The sequence below is a fragment of the Antechinus flavipes genome, chromosome 3, assembly GCF_016432865.1.
Source record: "Antechinus flavipes isolate AdamAnt ecotype Samford, QLD, Australia chromosome 3, AdamAnt_v2, whole genome shotgun sequence".
In the NCBI taxonomy this organism is placed as follows: Eukaryota; Metazoa; Chordata; class Mammalia; order Dasyuromorphia; family Dasyuridae; genus Antechinus; species Antechinus flavipes.
Genome location: NC_067400.1, coordinates 389,211,119 through 389,229,373, shown reverse-complemented (window position 1 = coordinate 389,229,373; position 18,255 = coordinate 389,211,119).

Genomic DNA, 18,255 nt, shown 5'->3' with positions numbered 1-18,255 from the left:
GTAATATCTTCTAATTTGAGATTGATAGTATCTATAATAGTTAAAGTTTGTTTAGAACCACTAGTATTACCAAGTGTTTTGTTTGTGTTTATTTGTTAGGGCTATTAATTAGAGAATGGAAAGAAATATAAAGAGAGAAAATATAGAAATTATTTAATTTAACAAATATGAGGAAACAAAGAGATTATTTACCCAATGTCATTCTCAGATTTGAATGCAGACCTCACCCTTAATATATAGTTCCCTTTATACTATGCTCTATTGCCTCCTTGATTTTTTTTTTTTTTTGCATTTGTTGACCAACCCATTAATGACTATTGTTATTTTCAAATGCATATGGGAGTGCTGCTTAACCTTATGTGTTATAAAATACAGGATTTTTGTGTCATGTTTTATATTGTTTATTAACTGCCAGGATAGCCACTTAAAATAGGAAAAAAAAATTCCAAGTTTTAAAATCCCCAAGAATAAAGTGATTCACTTAAATCTTTTGATTATGCTATAAAACATAAAAGAAAACTCTGACAAACCCAAGCAAATCAGGTACCCACTCAAGGTCTCTAATATTATGACAACAAAGCATCTGTGCAATGAACCTTTGGACTATTGTACATGATGTGAACTAGATAGCTCATTACTGTGTTCAATAGGAATATCATTTGCAGTAGGTGTCATGTCTAATAGTGAAAAACTATAAAACACATGTGAAGGAGATATTTTATACAATGCTGCTAGTCATGTTTTGGAAGGTACCTTTATTGATATTCTGCTGGGCTGGTGAATTTAAGATTTATTAGAAAACCATGATATATAACCCCAATATAATTGTGTCTCCAATGATAATGAAATGCTTTCTGAAATATGTGATGTTAGCTTGTATAAGAAGCTCAGTGAAGACCAATTAGATCAACAAAACATCTTTTTTTGTGCCTTAACTTTTCACAGTGTTACAGTGAACGTATTTTAATTTTCTTGAGCATTATACTGGGTTTTTTTTTCTCAGAATAGCAACTAGAATGTCCTTTCACTAGAAAAATAGAGCTGCTTTTTGCACTAGAGATTGCAGGAATTTGATTGTGTCAGGATGATGGGACATATGATTGTAAGCATTAAAAGGCATAGAGTTCAGGACAAGAAAATGGGCAAAAACATTTCCTAGATGACAAAGAAACATTTCTTTAAAATATGATTATAGTTAAAAAGTGACTATTGTTGTCATTGAGGGAAATAAATAGACATAGGTAAAAACAATCCAAACCTTATAATAGCTATCTGATGTTTGGCTATTAGGGCAGTGTTTAATGCCAATCAAAATTCAAGTAAGCAATAATACAAAGAGTCAAAAATCTGGGCAAAAAAAAAAAAAAAGGAGTTTCTTTCCTGACAACATAAGTTTTATAGAGTGGATTTTTTTTTTCCTTTTCTTTGTTGATTTGCACAGGATGGATCTGAATCCAGACACTTAAATAATTATGCAATTTTTGAGTCCATTATATTTTGGTGGAGAGGAAGTAATAATAATAATAGACAGAAAGAAGCAGCCCAGCATAATGAATATAATATCTTCAAAATCAGGCAATCCTGGGTTCAAGATTCAACTCCAGCTTATATCAGTGATACAAAACCTAATCAAGTTCTTTAATCTCTTATTGCCCAAGGCAATTTTTTATGACCATAAGAGAAGGTGTTGAACTTTATTAGTAGATAGAGGTTCTTATAGTAGCTCCCTCTAATCATGAACTCATAAGCTTTACATTGAAAATAACAGAATACAGACAAAAAATATGATTATACTTCAAAAGACCAAATCTTATACTATAACTATTAGATATAAATGGGAATAAAAGATGGATTTTCAGAAAGAAAAAAATAACAGAACATTATGTTCCAGTATTATAATGGATGTAATTTCATTTCTATGAGTTATCCTTTTAGCAACACAGATTTTTTTTTGTGCCTTAACTTTTCACAGTGTTACATTTCATTTCATTGCAACCTATAGTATGTGACTATTTCCTCTCCCTTATTATAAATACACCATCGGAATGCATCCAACATAATCTGTTCCTTTCCCATATTCTCCTGATGTTGAAGTGATATAAGTGAAACATGAGGTTGTCCATTGTTTTATTACTGTTTTTCCTATATTTCCAAGTCTCCGAAAATATTATCTAAGAGTTTTATGTTAACTCAGTATAGTATAGCCTTCATATAAAAGGAAACACCACTAAAATCACAAAACCTATGCATATGTTCTTTCAATAAAAAGTTATAATAAAACAATTACAAAAGTGGTCATCCAATCCCTGATTATAAACCTACAAATGAGGAAGCATTTCTCTGATCATATCCTTTATGCAGATTCTGATGAGTATTTCCATATTTACATTTTGTTGTTAGATTTCTCACATCTACCATATGTATATCTCTCCATTGCCTTTATACAATTCTCAGCATTATTCTTCAGAGACTAAAGTATTCCATTCCTAACAGATATATACCATCACCAGGAAAATAAGATGGATTACTATTTGTTTCTGGAGAATTATATAAGGCAATACAATTTAATACTTGATGGCTTCAATATAAAGCTGAGTATAGAAAAAAATTATATTATATTGGAAAATGTAGAGTGGGATTAGTTCTCTGACATGGAGAGGGCCAAAAAATTGCATGCCGATTTTCCAGAGTGCCCCTAAGCCCTGTGATATGGAAGATATAACTGTACCATATTTTCCAAAATATCAATGTATTCTCTATGCCTTCTTTGCCTTGAATTTTTTAGATATAAAGCCATATGTTGTTTTATATACTTCCCTCAGAAACACAGGAAGATATAATAATCAAATTAAAGAAGCAAGAAAGAAATTGCCTGTTAGATCTATAGATAGGAGAAAATTCCATGGTAAAATAAGATACAAAGAAAATCTTAGCACTTAAAATGAATAATTTTAATGACATAAAATTAAATATTTTTTCTTAAAAATAAAAACCAATACAAATAAAAATTAAAATTAAAAGAAAAACAGGTAAATGAGGGAGAGATGTTTATCTGCTAAAAGTCTCATTTCTAAGATATATAAAAATTAATTCAAATTTGTAAGAGTCATTCCCCTTTGAATAAGTAATTTTCAGAGGAAGAAATCCAATCAATAGTCATATAAAAATTCTCTATATCTGTAAAAAATAGGCACATAAAAAATTAAAACAATCTGAGGTTCTCCCTCATATTCATCAGATTAGCAATGTTGATTTTTAAAAATGACAAATATTTGAGGGATTATGGGAAAATAGGGATGTTAATCCAGTATTGGTGGAGTTCTCAGCTAGTCATACTGAAAAGCAATATGAAACTACACCCAAAATTCTGTAAGTTAGCACTTCTATTAATGTAATACTTTTTTTAAAAATTCTGATTTCTTGATTTAGATACTGCTGCTTTTATAGTAGAACTAAAACTATATATACCTAATCCAATAATTTCATGAGTTATGATGAATAAAAGATTTATCACTTATAAACAATCTTCAGGTGATGAGCTTTTCTAAATTTAGCCAGTCTGATCCTCAGATATTAATCTATCACTGAGACATTTCTCAAAGCCTTTCTAGTTTAGCAGAACTTGCTGGCACTCCATATCATTATGAGCCATCTGAAAAAGGATTTTAGGAAAGGCCAAGAAATTGTGTCTTTTAATTCACTTGTTTTTAAAATTTAAAAGAATATAATTTTTTTTAATATAAAATAGTATAAAGAAAAATGTACAAGTTACATATTATGACAGCAAGGAAAAATAGAAAGAAAATAGGGAAGAAAATAAGAGCTGGTAGTTTAAAAACAGATAGAAAGAAAAAGGTATTCAGAGAAAAAGAAAATGGAAGAGAGGAGAAAATATATCTTATTAGTGAGAAAAGGAAAATTGTAAGGATGGAGAGAGAAACAAAAAGGTACAGACATAGTAGCAGAGACACAAGGAAGAAGAGAGAGAGGTGGAAAATTAAAAGGCAATCATTTACTTTATAAGGAGACAAGACAAGGAAAAACTGACTACATTCCTTAATTAGGATGTCTTTATATGTCAAATAATATGATTAGAAGAAAAGTAGATAAATGGGTAACACTTATTTTCTCTGATGAAGATCTTATTTCTAGAGTACATATGGAACTAATTTTATTCATAAAATAAGTCATTCATCAATTAATAAATTGCCAAAATATATGAATAAGTAGTTTTCAGAGAAAGAAATCTAACTTTTCAACAACATATAAAATGATCCAAATTAATCAGCAAAGAGAAGCAAATTAGAACAATTCTGAGGATATATTTCACACCCATCAGATTATCAAAGTTGACAAAAATGAAAAATGAGAAATGTTGGAAGGAATATGGGAATGCAGTTACATTATTGCCTTGTGGTGGAGTTGTGAGCTAGCCTAGTCACTCTGTCAAACAAATTGGAATTATTCTCAAGAAAGTTAGAAATGGGAATCCTTGGAAGTAAGAACCAAAATATATCTACTTCCTGCCTTGTGCAAGCCAAACTCAAAATATTATATGTAGGCAATTAATTATATGTAGGCAATTGGAAACTGATCCATAAAGAGACAGGGTGTGAGAAATTGAAAGTCTGTTTAATACAAACCAGCATCCTGGGGGATAATAATCAGGACAGGATGGGTCAGAGAGAAGGACTGCTATATCAATTATTTTTCATTATTTTATTCATAATTCATTATATATTATATATAATCATTATGATGTTTTATATTATAGATTATAGATATAATTACATATGTAATTATTCATTATCTCATTATTCAAGTCACATTCTCTGTGACTTGGTTTCTCTCACCCTTTTTCTTGATTCTCACCCAATTCTTGATGTCTATAATATGATCTATAGTAACACAAAAAGTTCAAGCTAATTACCCTGTCCTAAACTATTTCATTAGAAAATTAATTGTTCTTTTTACCTCCAGTTTCTTTCAGATCTAATCCATCATTCATACTCAGGTCATTTTCCTAATGGACTACGCTGAGCAAAGATTGCTCAAAGCCCTTAGTGTCTCTCTAATGTCTGCGAAGTAAAGCAAAAATGCAGGCATGAAAACATAACTGTTAGGGTAGTTGAGTCAGTTAATCAATAATACCTATCCATTTAAAGTTCGGTGATAAGTTGCTATGATCTGATATCTTAATGAGGTGAGAATTTCTCAATTGATTCAAATCAATCAATAGGAGTTTTCAGTCTAAGCATGAAGAGTGCTTGAAAGCAATTGGATGAACTGTGAGTGACACAGATAAGATGTCTGGTGAGATCATATAAGAAATTTAATTGTGCTTTTTGGAACCTGTGTAAAACACTGAGCTAGGTGGACTCAAAGAGATATGACCATGTATCAACTTTAAGAGATAGCATTTTAGCCAAACACTTGACAAGCTAATTGTTTTGACTTGGCCTAAATCTGCTCATTTTCCTTGGCTGGAGGAAGACTTTGCAAACTTTGAAGGGAATGGAGAATTTGGAACATCTTTTCTTTGACATGTTAGCATATTCTAGGGATAGAAGTGACTGACATCCCTACCTGCCCTGGGAGTCGGAATAAAGAGGCCAAAATGAAGAAAGGCAGTTACCAAACCTCTAGCAGTAGTCTGGAAGAAAATATCCAACATTTCAAAGACAAACATCACAAACTCATCAAGGGAAGAAAATTACTACCAAAAACAAGAAGCTATGAATTACCATTTTACCACATATTCTTTCTTAGCTTGAGTGCATGTTTTCCTGGACTATGTATGTACTGATGAAGAAGCGTGTAGTGAAGGTTAGAATATTTTTTGTACCAACTATTCTTATTATATCAGTGTATTAAATATGCCTTTCTAAAAGGTAATGTGTCAGTTGACATTTGTTCTTAACATATGGTCATGGAGGGAAATACATTGGTGGAAGCTTTTAGAAAACCACCTCTCACTCCCGGCAGGTGCCAATAGATCCTGAAGAAGACAGTAGTAATCCTCTGAGCCCTGATGTGCTAGTGAATGAAAATGGAGATTTAAAAAAAAAAAAAAGATCTTAGAAATTTGCTATCAACCTATTCTACAGTCTTATTCTTCAATGGGTCATTGGATCATATATATAGTACTAAAAAAAAAAAAAAACCTACAAAATTTTGATATCTATACAGTCTCCTGATCATTAACTCCCACGTATGGATTGTTCTGGTGAGCCCCGGCTAATTGTAGACTGATTATAGTACTACCAACTGCCAAGAAAAAATAACATACCTTTCTCAGCATATATTAAGAATGACTGAATGTACCAGGATCCTATCTAACATCTAAAAAGTTGATGATATATTTCTTTTTATAAAGTCTGTTTAAATGTGCAGAGCATATACCTAGACTGAAACAATACTTTAGAAGTTATCTCAAGGATGTCATATAAAACCAGACTATTATAAAGTCAAAATAGATTAACCAGTAATATAAATATTATAGCTTTTTATTAAATGGATTAAATAAAATTCTTAAGAATTAAATTATTTATATATTATACAATTGAATTAAAATTGAAATTTTTAAATGAAATTAATTTTTTTAAAAAAATGAAACATTACGATTTTCTCCAAGCAAATGCAGTTATTCAATCCATCTATAGTTGGATTGATCCATCTATACACTGGAAAAACAATGTGGATGAGAAATGCCTGTTGACCAGATTATGACATAAAATTCATTAGGAAACCCCTTAAAGTTTGTTTATAATTTCATATTTCTTAAACAAACACTGAAGAACAATTAGCTCAACTAAGAATAAAAGAAAAGGAGGCTATTAGACTGAGTTGCATTTTACAAAACTGCACAGCATTTTCAATTATTCACAATTTGTTCATTGCCACAAAACCTCAAATTATAAATATCAATTCCACACATCCTGTACCTGTTGTGAGGTCACATGTCTATTAATCGTAGGAAATCATTCAGAATAAAAACTATAAGAACAAATAGCAGTGCAAGGGATAATGATTTTTGCCCTTGATTTGACTGCATGTGACCTGAAAGGCTCATCTTCTAACATCATCTCCTTTACCATTTTTGTATTGTCGATGGAATTATTGGCAAAGATATTGGAGTGGCTTATCAGTTCCTTCTACAATGGATTGCCTTTTGACAGAACTCTCCAATATTACCTGCCTAGCCTGGATTACTCTGCAAAACATAGCTTATAGTTTCATTGAGATATACAAGACCCTTCACGACAACCAAAGCAATGATTTACGGAAAAGAGTCTTATGGTAAATCTTGTGGCTCAAAGGATATGAAAAAAAATGGTCATTTTTCTTATATATTTGGATACTGTTTCTAGGATATCTGCTCTAAAATAAATTTATATGCTTGTGTATATATGCATGTACATATATGTACTCCTACATACACATTTGTGCACATAAATACATACACTATTTTTTAAATAAGCAAAATATAATTTTGGCAGGAACTTCCCCTGTCCCCATTCTTTATCTTTGTACCACATCACAATGCTTTTCTGCTCAAACGTTCTATGTCTTTCCACTACCCAAATTTTCATCCAGTGGTGAGAGAAAAGATGCCTCCCAAACTGTTATTCCAGCTTCCAAACAGATGAGACAGGAGGAAGAAGTCAGGTTAACTAAACTAACTCATATCAAGGTGGAGTTTATTAATCTAACTTTCTCCTTAGTGCAACTTTAAGCAGTATAGAATAGCAGACTAAAATGTATTTGGCATTTTTATGAAAAGATATCTTCAGAAGAGATAGTTTTGTCTAAGAATCCCTAAATTGTTTCTGCTTTTTCTTTTTCATCATTTCCATCACTTAAATATCCAGATATTCTCTAAAACTAAAAATGTAATAACAGTGTACAAAGTCAAGATGTAAGAGAGTAGACAGGGGTTTCTGTGACCTCCTCCAACCTTCTCCCAAACCAACAGCAGATTAAGCCTCTGAATTGGTTCCAGAGTAACAGAACCAACAATTATTGGGAGTAACATACATTTCCAGAAAAAAATTCTTTGGAAGAACTTGATAATAGATCTGTTTTAATCAGGCAAGGGAATAGTATGCAGAAACCAGATCACAGTGTAGGGAGCCTGGGGCAAGGAGCTAGAGCTTGAATTATCCTTGTACAGAGAAATCTTCTGTGAGGTTCTTAGGCTACTCTGTCCTCTTTGCAAGTGAATGGTTTAGCAAATTTATTATAAAAAGAATAACATCAGACCTGGCCACGATTGCCCAGCATCAGAAGTCAGAAAGCAAAACTGCCCCAGGGCAAATTAAAGTAGCTGTCATTCCTTTAAGTTAAGAGCAGTCTTCAACCCTTAAATGAGCAAAAAAAGCAAAAACAACTCTCATCATAGACAACTTTTATGGAAAGAGAGAACAGACCTCTAATCGTAAGGTTCCTAAAGGCAAATCAACTCCAGATGAAGCCCCAAAGGGAGATTTGAGCTGGTCCCCATTTCACTAGACTTTCTTGGAAGATTTCAAAAAGGATCTTAAAAGAGACATAGAAGAAAAATGGGGAAAGGAAATCTTTGCAACGGGGTATGGAAAATGAAAAATAGAAATTATCTGAAGAAAACTCCTTAAAATACATTTGATGAAATGAGAAAAGTCTATAACTCCTTATAAAATAGATATGAAAAAGATATCAATTCATTGAAAAACAGAATTTGTGAAATGGGGGAAAAAAAGCAATGAAAAAAAAATTCAATTCTCCAAATACAAAAGAAGCTCAAAAGGTAACTAAAAAGAGGGAAAGAAGTATTCCTACCAAATTCCTTTTATGACAGCTATGGTGCTGATATATAAACCAAGTAGAGTGAAAACAGAGAAAGAAAATTATAGACCAAGCTATCTAATAAATATTGATATAAAAATCTTAAATAAAATATTAGCAAAGGGATTGTAGAAAGTCATCCCCAGGATAACACACTATGATCAAGTAGGATTTATACCAGGAATGCAGGGCTGGTTCAGTATTAGGAAAACTATTAACATAATTGACTATATCAATAACCAAACTAACAAAAATTTTATGATTATCTCAATAGATGCAGAAAAAGCATTTGATAAAATGCAATACCACTTCCTATTAAAAACACTAGAGAGTAAAGGAATGAATGGATTTTTCCTTAAAATCATCAGTATTTCAAAACATCATCAAGTTCTATATATAATGGGGACAAACTAGAACCATCCCCAAGAAAATCAGAAGTGAAGCAAGATTGCCCATGATCACCAGTATTCTTTAATATTGTATTAGAATTGTTAACTTTGGCAATAAGAGAAGAAAAAAGAGATTAAAGGAATTAGAGTAGATAATGAGGAAACCAAATTATCCCTCTTTGCAGATGATATGATGATAAACTTAGAGAATCATAGGAGAATGAACTAAAAAAGTACTAGAAACAATTCACAACTTGAGCAAAGTTTCAGGATACAAAATAAAATTACATAAATCATTAACATTTTTATATATTACCAACAAAGTCCAGCAGCAAGAGATACAAAGAGGAATTCCATTCAAAATAATTGTCAATAGTATAAAATATTGGGGAATCTATCTGTCAAGGGAAAGTCAGAAACTATACAAACACAACTACAAAACACTTAAGACACAACTAAAGTCAGATCTTATCACTTGGAAAAATATCATGTGCCCATGGGTAGCTGAGCAAATATCATAAAAATGACAATATTACCTAAATTAATCTACTATTTAGTACCATAACAATAAAACTCCCAAGAAATTATTTTATAGATCTAGAAAAAGTAGTAAAAAAGTTCATCTGAAAGAACAAAAGGTCAAGAATTCCAGGGGAATTAATTTTTAAAAATGCTAAAGAAGATGGCCTAGGTGTGCCGGACCTAAAACTATATTATAAAGCAGCCATTTGGTATTGGGTAAGAAATAGAGTAATTGATCAGTAGAATAGGTTAGGATCAGGATAAAATGGGTAATAACTATAGCAATCGAGTGTTTGACAACCTAAAGACCCCTTTTTTGTTATTATTGTCACTATTTGTCACTATTTGACAAAAACTGCTGGGAAAATTGGAAACTAGTATGCAAGAAATTAGGGCTTGACCCACACCTAATACCACATACCAAGATAAGATCTAAATAGGTTCATGATTTAGACATAAAGAGTGATATTATAAGCAAATTAGAGGAACATAGAATAATTTACCTTTCAGATCTGTGGAGAAGGAAGGCATTTGTGTCTATAGAAGAACTAGAACTCATAAGTGAATACCACATAGATAATTTTGATCATATTAAGTTAAAAAGGTTTTGTACAAACAAAATTAATGTAGACAAGATCAGAAGGGAAGCAATAAATTGGGAAATCATTTTTACATTTAAGAGTTCTGATAAAGGCCTCATTTCTAAAATATGTAGAGAATTCATTCAAATTTATAAGAATCCAAGCCATTCTCCAATTGATAAATAGTCAAAGGATATGAACAGATAATTTTCAGATGAAGAAATTGAAACTATGTGTTGTCACATGAAAAGTTTTTCCAAATCACTATTGATCAGAGAAATGCAAATTAAGACAACTCTGAGATACCACTACACACCTCTCAGATTGGCTAAGTTGATAGGAAAATACAAGGACAAATGTTGGAAGGGATGTAAGAAAACTGGGACACTGATACATTATTGATGGAACTGTGAATGGATCCAGCCAATCTGGAGAGCAATTTGGAACTATGCTCAAAAAGCTATCAAACTGTATATGCCCTTTGAACCGGCAGTGTTTTTATTTGGCTTATATCCCACAGAGTTCTTAAAGGAGGAAAAAGGACCCACATGTGCAAAAATGTTTGTGTAACCCTTTTTATAGTGGCTAGAAAATGGAAATGAAGTGGATGACCATCAGCTGGGGAATGGATGAATAAACTTTGGTATATGAATGTTATAGAATATAATTGTTCTATAAAAAATGATTAGGAAGATGGAGAGACTTACATGAATTGATACTAAGTGAAATGAGCAGAACTAAGAGTATACAATGACATCAATATTATACAACATCAATTCTGATGAATGTGATTTCCCAACAATGAGATGATTGAGACCAGTTTCAATAAACTTGTAATGAAAAGAGCTATCTACATCCAGAGAAAAGACTGTGGGAAATAAATGTGGATCACAACATAACATTCTCACTCTTTTTATTGTTGTTTGCTTACATTTTGTTTTCTTACTCATTTACTTTCTTTATTTGATCTGCTTCCTCTTGTGCAGCAAGAGAATTGTATAAATATGTTTATACATATTGGATTTAACATATATTTTAAGATGTTTCACCTATATTGGATTGTTTGCCATCTAAGAGAGGGGATGGGTGGAAGGAGGAGAAATCTGAAACACAAGGCTATCCAAGGGCCAATATTGTCAAACCTTGCATATATTTTGAAAATAAAAAGTTTTATTAAAAAATAAAATAAATGCAATAATAACAAAGGCAGTTAGATGTTATGGTGGATAGAGTACTTGAAGTCAGGAGAGGTTGAATTCAAATATGGTCTCCAACACTTAACACTTACCAGCTCTGTGATTTTGGGCAAGTTACTTAACCTCAATTACCTAACCAAAAACAAATACATTAATGAAGGTCCTAGTGGTCATGGATCAAAGTGGAAGTTTTGTACCTACATAGATGCTAGATGGATTAATGATAATTGATGACTACCTGAGTGGCAGGAGTGTACAGAATACTGGCAGGATGACTTGGGTGTTAATCCTTTCTTAGATTCTTATTAGCTAAATGATGAAGTCACATAATCACTGCTTCTTTAGTTCCTCATCTATAAAATTTCATAAGAATTTCTCTTCACAAACTTCTGAGTATTAAATGAGATCATTTAGGCAAAACACTTTGCATACAAATATGAATTTATATTGTCATTCATTCTTAATTGAACCTGATAAGATTCAAGAAATAGATCAACATATTCCTTTATACTTCTTTCTCTCCACAAGTCAATTTTATAGAACTGGGATTTTGTTTTCAAATTTGAAGGGGAAAGGCATATTTGCCTTTATGGCTGACTTTTAGTTTCCTCAAGTAGAGACAAAATTGTCCACCTGTTTGTGGACAAAATATTCTGTTGATCTTGCTTCAACTGGAGAAGCAGGAACAAAAAAAAAAAAAAAAAAAAAAAAAAAAAAAAAACCTCCATGCTGTGTTGTAACGGTACCATATGTGCAAAAATAAAACACCGGACCAATACATGTGCTGCTCCAGACATTTTGTCTTTGAACATGGGGAGATATATCTTTAGCGTATGGCTTTGTCTATATCCCATGCTGTAGTTTTCTTAGATTTCACAAATCTGTGTGAAATGTTAATTCTTCATTTAATCACCATATCTTGGTATTGAAGAGACCTTTCTGTGAATGAGCAAACACAAGCTGTGTTTTGACATCTGACATCTTTTTCCCCCCATCCCTTTTGGGCTCTGTGAAAAACATATTGTGCGATAAGAAAAATATGCTTATTTATTTCTTATCAATTCAACTTAATTCTTCTTAACAAATCAACAACTATTTGTGGAGAACCTATTATAACTATAACTAAGTCTGCTCTGGAATTTTGCTATATATTTTAATTCTATCCCCTCTCCTTTTTCTCCCTTTATAATAAAGCTTTTCTCTCAAGAATCAAGGAAATTAAATTTTCTGTGTCTCTTGTTTTATATGAACTTAGTATCTCTTCAAAGAAACCCTTTAAAAATGTACCTATGGCGTGCTTTTGAGTTTACATTATTTAGATTTTCTCCATCACTTAAATCTAGAAAATCAACAAAACAATAAATCAAGCACTATTTATAAATTTTACTGAATTCCAAGTTTCAACACATTCTGGAAAGGGGAGTACATAGTGCCAGAAGGGAAATGGCACAATTTGGGAAAATATGATTATTATGACAAGGGTAAGGGAATGGGATTAGGCCAGAATATATGGTACACAAGTAACTTCAACTATTTAGTATTGTTTTAATAAAAAATATTTGATTCCCCTCATAGCTAAGAGAAAAAAATAAACATAGCAGGGGGGAAAAGATTTATAAAGACAATAACTTAGAAATATTTGGAAGAGGAAGTTCTAAGTTGATATTTGGAATAGCACAAAAAGGAGAATACAAAATTCAGAATAGACTAGAAGGGAAAAAGAACAAAAAGAAACAATCAATGAAAAAATTCTTACAAAAGTGTACAGCAAAATTAAATCAATAAAATTTAGAGTTTGGAGGGGAAAGGAGAAAGAAAATCTTGAACTATCTCTGTTTGTAGTTATATGAAGAGAAGAAAGAAAAGAAGGAAAGAAATATATCACTTAAAATTATTAATTTAAGTAAAATCAGTGAACTTGATAAAGCTGAGGATGGGAAAGAGTTTGTGAGAATAGACTAACTTCAAAGTATTTTAAACAAAATAAAATTACAAGAAGATAAAGTGCTGACTTGAAAGGGGAAGGGATTTTTATTTTCTCATCTCACATTAATGGTCTCTGCTTTCAGGAAAGGCCAAAACTAGCCAGCCTTCATTTTCATCCTTGCCTCTTCTTTTGATTCCTTTGACTTTTCCATCTTCACATAAACGTGCGCGTGCGCGCGCGCGCACACACACACACACACACACACACACACACACACTTTTCAGTTCCCATCAAAATGTGATCTTCTGAAGACAAGGATTTTGTTTGTTTTTATTTGTATGCCCAATGCTAAGTATAATGTCTGGAAAAGGATAATTGACTAATAAATATAAAAAAAGATAAATTCATGTACTGTGGATGGGGCTGTGGACAGGCTTGGATTTTTATTTAGAATTATATTAGAAAGGTGACTAATATAGGGGCTTTTAACTTTGTTCAAAGTTTTATTTTATTTTTTAATAGCTTTGTATTTACAAATTATATGCATGAGTGATTTTACAGCATTGACAATTGCCAAACCTTTTGTTCCCAATTTTTCCCCTCCTTCCCCTCACCCCCTCCCCTAGATGGCAGGATGACCAGTAGATGTTAAATATATTAAAGTATAAATTAAATACAAAATAAGTATACATGACCAAACTATTATTTTGCTGTACAAATGCAGACAGACAAAAACATAGGGATTGGGAATTCAGTGTAATGGTTCTTAGTCATCTCCCAGAGTTCTTTCACTGGGTGTAACTGTTCAGGTCTTGTTCAAAGTTTTAAAAGCTTTTGGTGATTTGATGAATTATCCTTCTAAAAATAATGTTTTTGAATATACAAAAAATTTATTTGGTTACAAAAGAAAACCATTCTATCAAAATGCTATTGTTTCTTTACAAATTCCATGTTAAGGTCCCTAGGATGAAACTACCCATGCCCCTTGACACAACAATATCTTTATTGGTTATACAGCCCAAGGATGTCAAGACAGAAAAAAAAATTCAACATATAGCAAAATATTCATACTAGCATTTTTGTGAAAAATAATTGAAGTGATTATTTATCATTTTGGGAATGACTACAAAAACTGTGATACATATATGTAATGGTATATTATTATAGCACCATTAACAATTTAGAGTGTTTGTTTAAATGAATTGAACAAAGTGAACTCAGCTGAATTGAAAAATTAAAAGATCACTAAAAGGAAGTTGAACTCTAATTTAAAAATAAAAATATTCCTAGAAAAATGATATGAAACATATATGTAAAGAGAGAGGAAACTAAGGGCAAAAATGATTGCAAACTGTATCAAATGCTTTAACTTTAACTGTTTTGTTGTCACTTTTACAAAAATAGTTTCAATCTAAAAGAAAAATGGAGGACATTAAACTCAAGATATCTTTTGTGTAATAACTGAAGGCATGAACAAAAAGATGAAAGCAGAAGGAGGAATCAAAGAAGGAAGTAGAGGGACCTAGTTCAATGACAAATTTGGAATGTTCACAATCTACAAGAAAACAGGGTAAAAGAGTTGCTATAGTTATATATTTTCCCTTTAATCTCAAATTTATTGTGATCTTATAATTTCCATTTTAGGAAGAAACAATTCATGAAGCTTCTTCTCAGCATGTATAGGCTAATAGCCATTCTGTCAGCTCTTAATTCAGAGTAAATAACTGCTTCAAGTCAGTCAGTGGGATATGGGGAAGTGGGATGTGAGGAAGATAGAGGAATGTGTGGGTGTGAAAAAGAGAGAGAGACAGAGGCAGAAAGAGACAGAGACAGAAAGACAGACAGACAGACAGAGGCAGAGAGAGAGAAACTCAGAACAAAAAGTGTTAATACATCACTGCAATTCAGATACCACATTAAGGAGTTGTTAATTTCCATAAAGTATTTCTCCTAGAAATTTAGGGCCACACTTTTAAGCAACCTGTCTTTCTGGTTGCTTAATAGTGCAATAGATAACTATTGCATGTGGAGAATTTCATACTCGATTAGCTGTTTGCTCTGCATTTGAGAACACAAACAATAGTGAGTGTAATTCAATTTCATGCTCAAAGTAAGCAGGATATACAATAGTATACATAAACATGAGTTTATGAGCAAGATCAATCAGTTTACTAGACAATATGAGATCATTATATTCATTACACTGTATTTGTTTCCTAGGATAGGAGCTAGTCATGCCTTTTATTTTCTTGTATTCAGTAACATTGTCATTTGTTTTATATATATATACATATATATGTATTAATTTCTCTTTTCCAACTAATTATAAAACATCACTTGTAAACAAAATAGTTGTTACTAACAAAATAATTTGTTTTCCAAACCTTCACATATATTTTATTATTTATCAATTGTTCAGACTTTTTGAAATGAGGATGCATGTGTGCATCATTGTCTTTTAAAAATGCGAATCACCTGAATGTGCAGTCCCTCGACAGAGCATTCAAATATTCATAATTCCATTCATTTCTGTCCACAGTTTAGCATCAATTTTAATGCTTAATGGCAAATAGATGAAACAATTCCCTGTTATTCTACTAGAAATTTCACGATATTTTGAGATAATTTGTGTGCTGCCACAAAAACACAGTGCTCAACACAAATTAACATTACAGTACAAGATGTAAAAATAATTGATAGGTATTTCATAACAAAAGAAATTGAGAAAGGCACTATATCATTTCAAGTGAAAAATAAAAACAATTGATTCGGAAGTTGGAATGTGAACAACAAATAATGAATCCATTCAAAAATCACAATCCCTTAGGCTTACTCTTTGCAGACTGTTATGTAGCGATAGACTCAAAAAGCCTGCAGATTATCGAATGTCTAGGTCATTGCTTCAAATTTAACCCATGTTTAAAGATTAACAATTCAAAATCATTACTGCTTTATTATATGTTTGCTTAGAAATCAGTTTAGGTATTATTCAAGGCCATAGTTCCCAAGTATCAAATATTTGGGTGGACTCCCAGGCCCTATTTTTGATGGGAATTCAAAGGCAGATAGCCTTTTAACTATGTTAGCCAGTATGCCTTTATTTCAGGAGGCCCAGGAATCCCATTTTAAATACCATCAGGCTGCTTGAGCTTTGCGTTTACAATTTGGGATTACAAAAGAGGAAGCTAGGAGCATAGTAAAAAGCTGTACAGCTTGCCTTCCTTTCCACGCTCCTACACTGCCTCCAGGGAAGAACCCTCGTGGTTTGAGACCCAATGAAATCTGGCAAATGGATGTGACCCATTATAAATCTTTCGGTCGTCTGTCTTTTATCCATGTTGTGGTAGACACCTTTTCAGGATTCACTTTTGCCATACCAGCAGCAAAAGAGACAGCCCGAGTGGTCACTGAATTCCTCACGCAAGCATTTGCCATTATGGGAGTGCCACAAGCAATAAAAACAGACAATGGTCCTGCATACACCTCCAAACATTTTGCACACTTTTGTGCACAGTATAAGACTGTACACACCACTGGCATACCCTTTAATCCTCAAGGACAGGCAATAGTAGAGAGGAGAAACAGAGACATTAAGACACTCCTCCAAAAACAAAAGAAAGGGGGAGCCACAGGTCTCCTCCCCTTCCCTTTTCACTCCCCTGCCTCCACCCACCAGAATAGTCATTTCCTATACAACACATCAGGACTTGCACAAAGAGTAGGCGGGGGCCATTCTTTCTCCAAGCTTATATATTAATAGAATATGCTCCAATTACTATTTAGCCTCATGTGCTTGGACCTCAGTGCATCAACTCAAGCCTCAGCCCATTACAACTTTTTAAATATCTTTTCTAATTGTCCAATTGAGTTTTTAAGTGAGTTGTTTTGTTCTATAGAATTTTTTTTCCATTTCGCCAATTTTATTTTTTAGAGAACTATTTTTCTTTTCCAGTTCACTAATTCTTTTTTAAAGGATTTGATTTCTTTATCCACTCTATCTTTACATGAGTGGGATGACTTATCCAGATTCTTCTTGCCAAGTCTCCCTTTCCTTTTCCCATTTTTCTTCTATCTCTCTTGTGAGAGCCTTTTTAATTTCTTCTATGAGAGTCATCTGTGTTGAGGAGAAGATGATATCCTCTTTTGGGGATTCATCTGGAGACAGTCTGTTTTTAGTCTCCTCAGGGTTTAAAGTCTGCTCTCTATGTGTATAGAAGGTTCTATCAATGGTTAAGGTCCATTTCAATTTTTTGCTCATTTTGTCAGAAAAGAATCAAAGAAGACAAACTAGCAAAATGACAACAACAAAAACAAAACAAAACAAAAAAAAATGGAATCTGCTTTTTTTGGGGGGAGGAGAGGTGCGACTGAGTGGTGTTAGCTTTCTCTACAGACTGTGGGGAGCAACAGCAAGGCACTAGCAGGACAGCAATGGCTGTGCTGTGCCTGCGCTCTGAGACTCTGAGAGTGAGCTGAGACATTGTGGGGGGAATGGGGGGATGGCCAGGTTCTGAGAGATCCTAGATGTTTGGTGTTATATTCTTCAACCCCTGTGTTTTTAGCTTCTCTGCATGTCTACTGGATTGCTGCCAGGGCAAAGTATCCAATACTGTAGTAAAGCTGTCCCTGCAGAGATGGCTGAGATCACACCCCACCGCCCCTCTAGTCTACTCAGCTGTGAGCTGCCTGCAGTGCTCTCACTGCCCATGCCTGCCCTCAGCCTGTCATTGATCTAAAACCATCCCCACCCTCAAGCAAAAACAGATCTTTCCTGGCAAATTTCAAAGATGTCTTCTCTTGGTAATTATTTGTGAGTT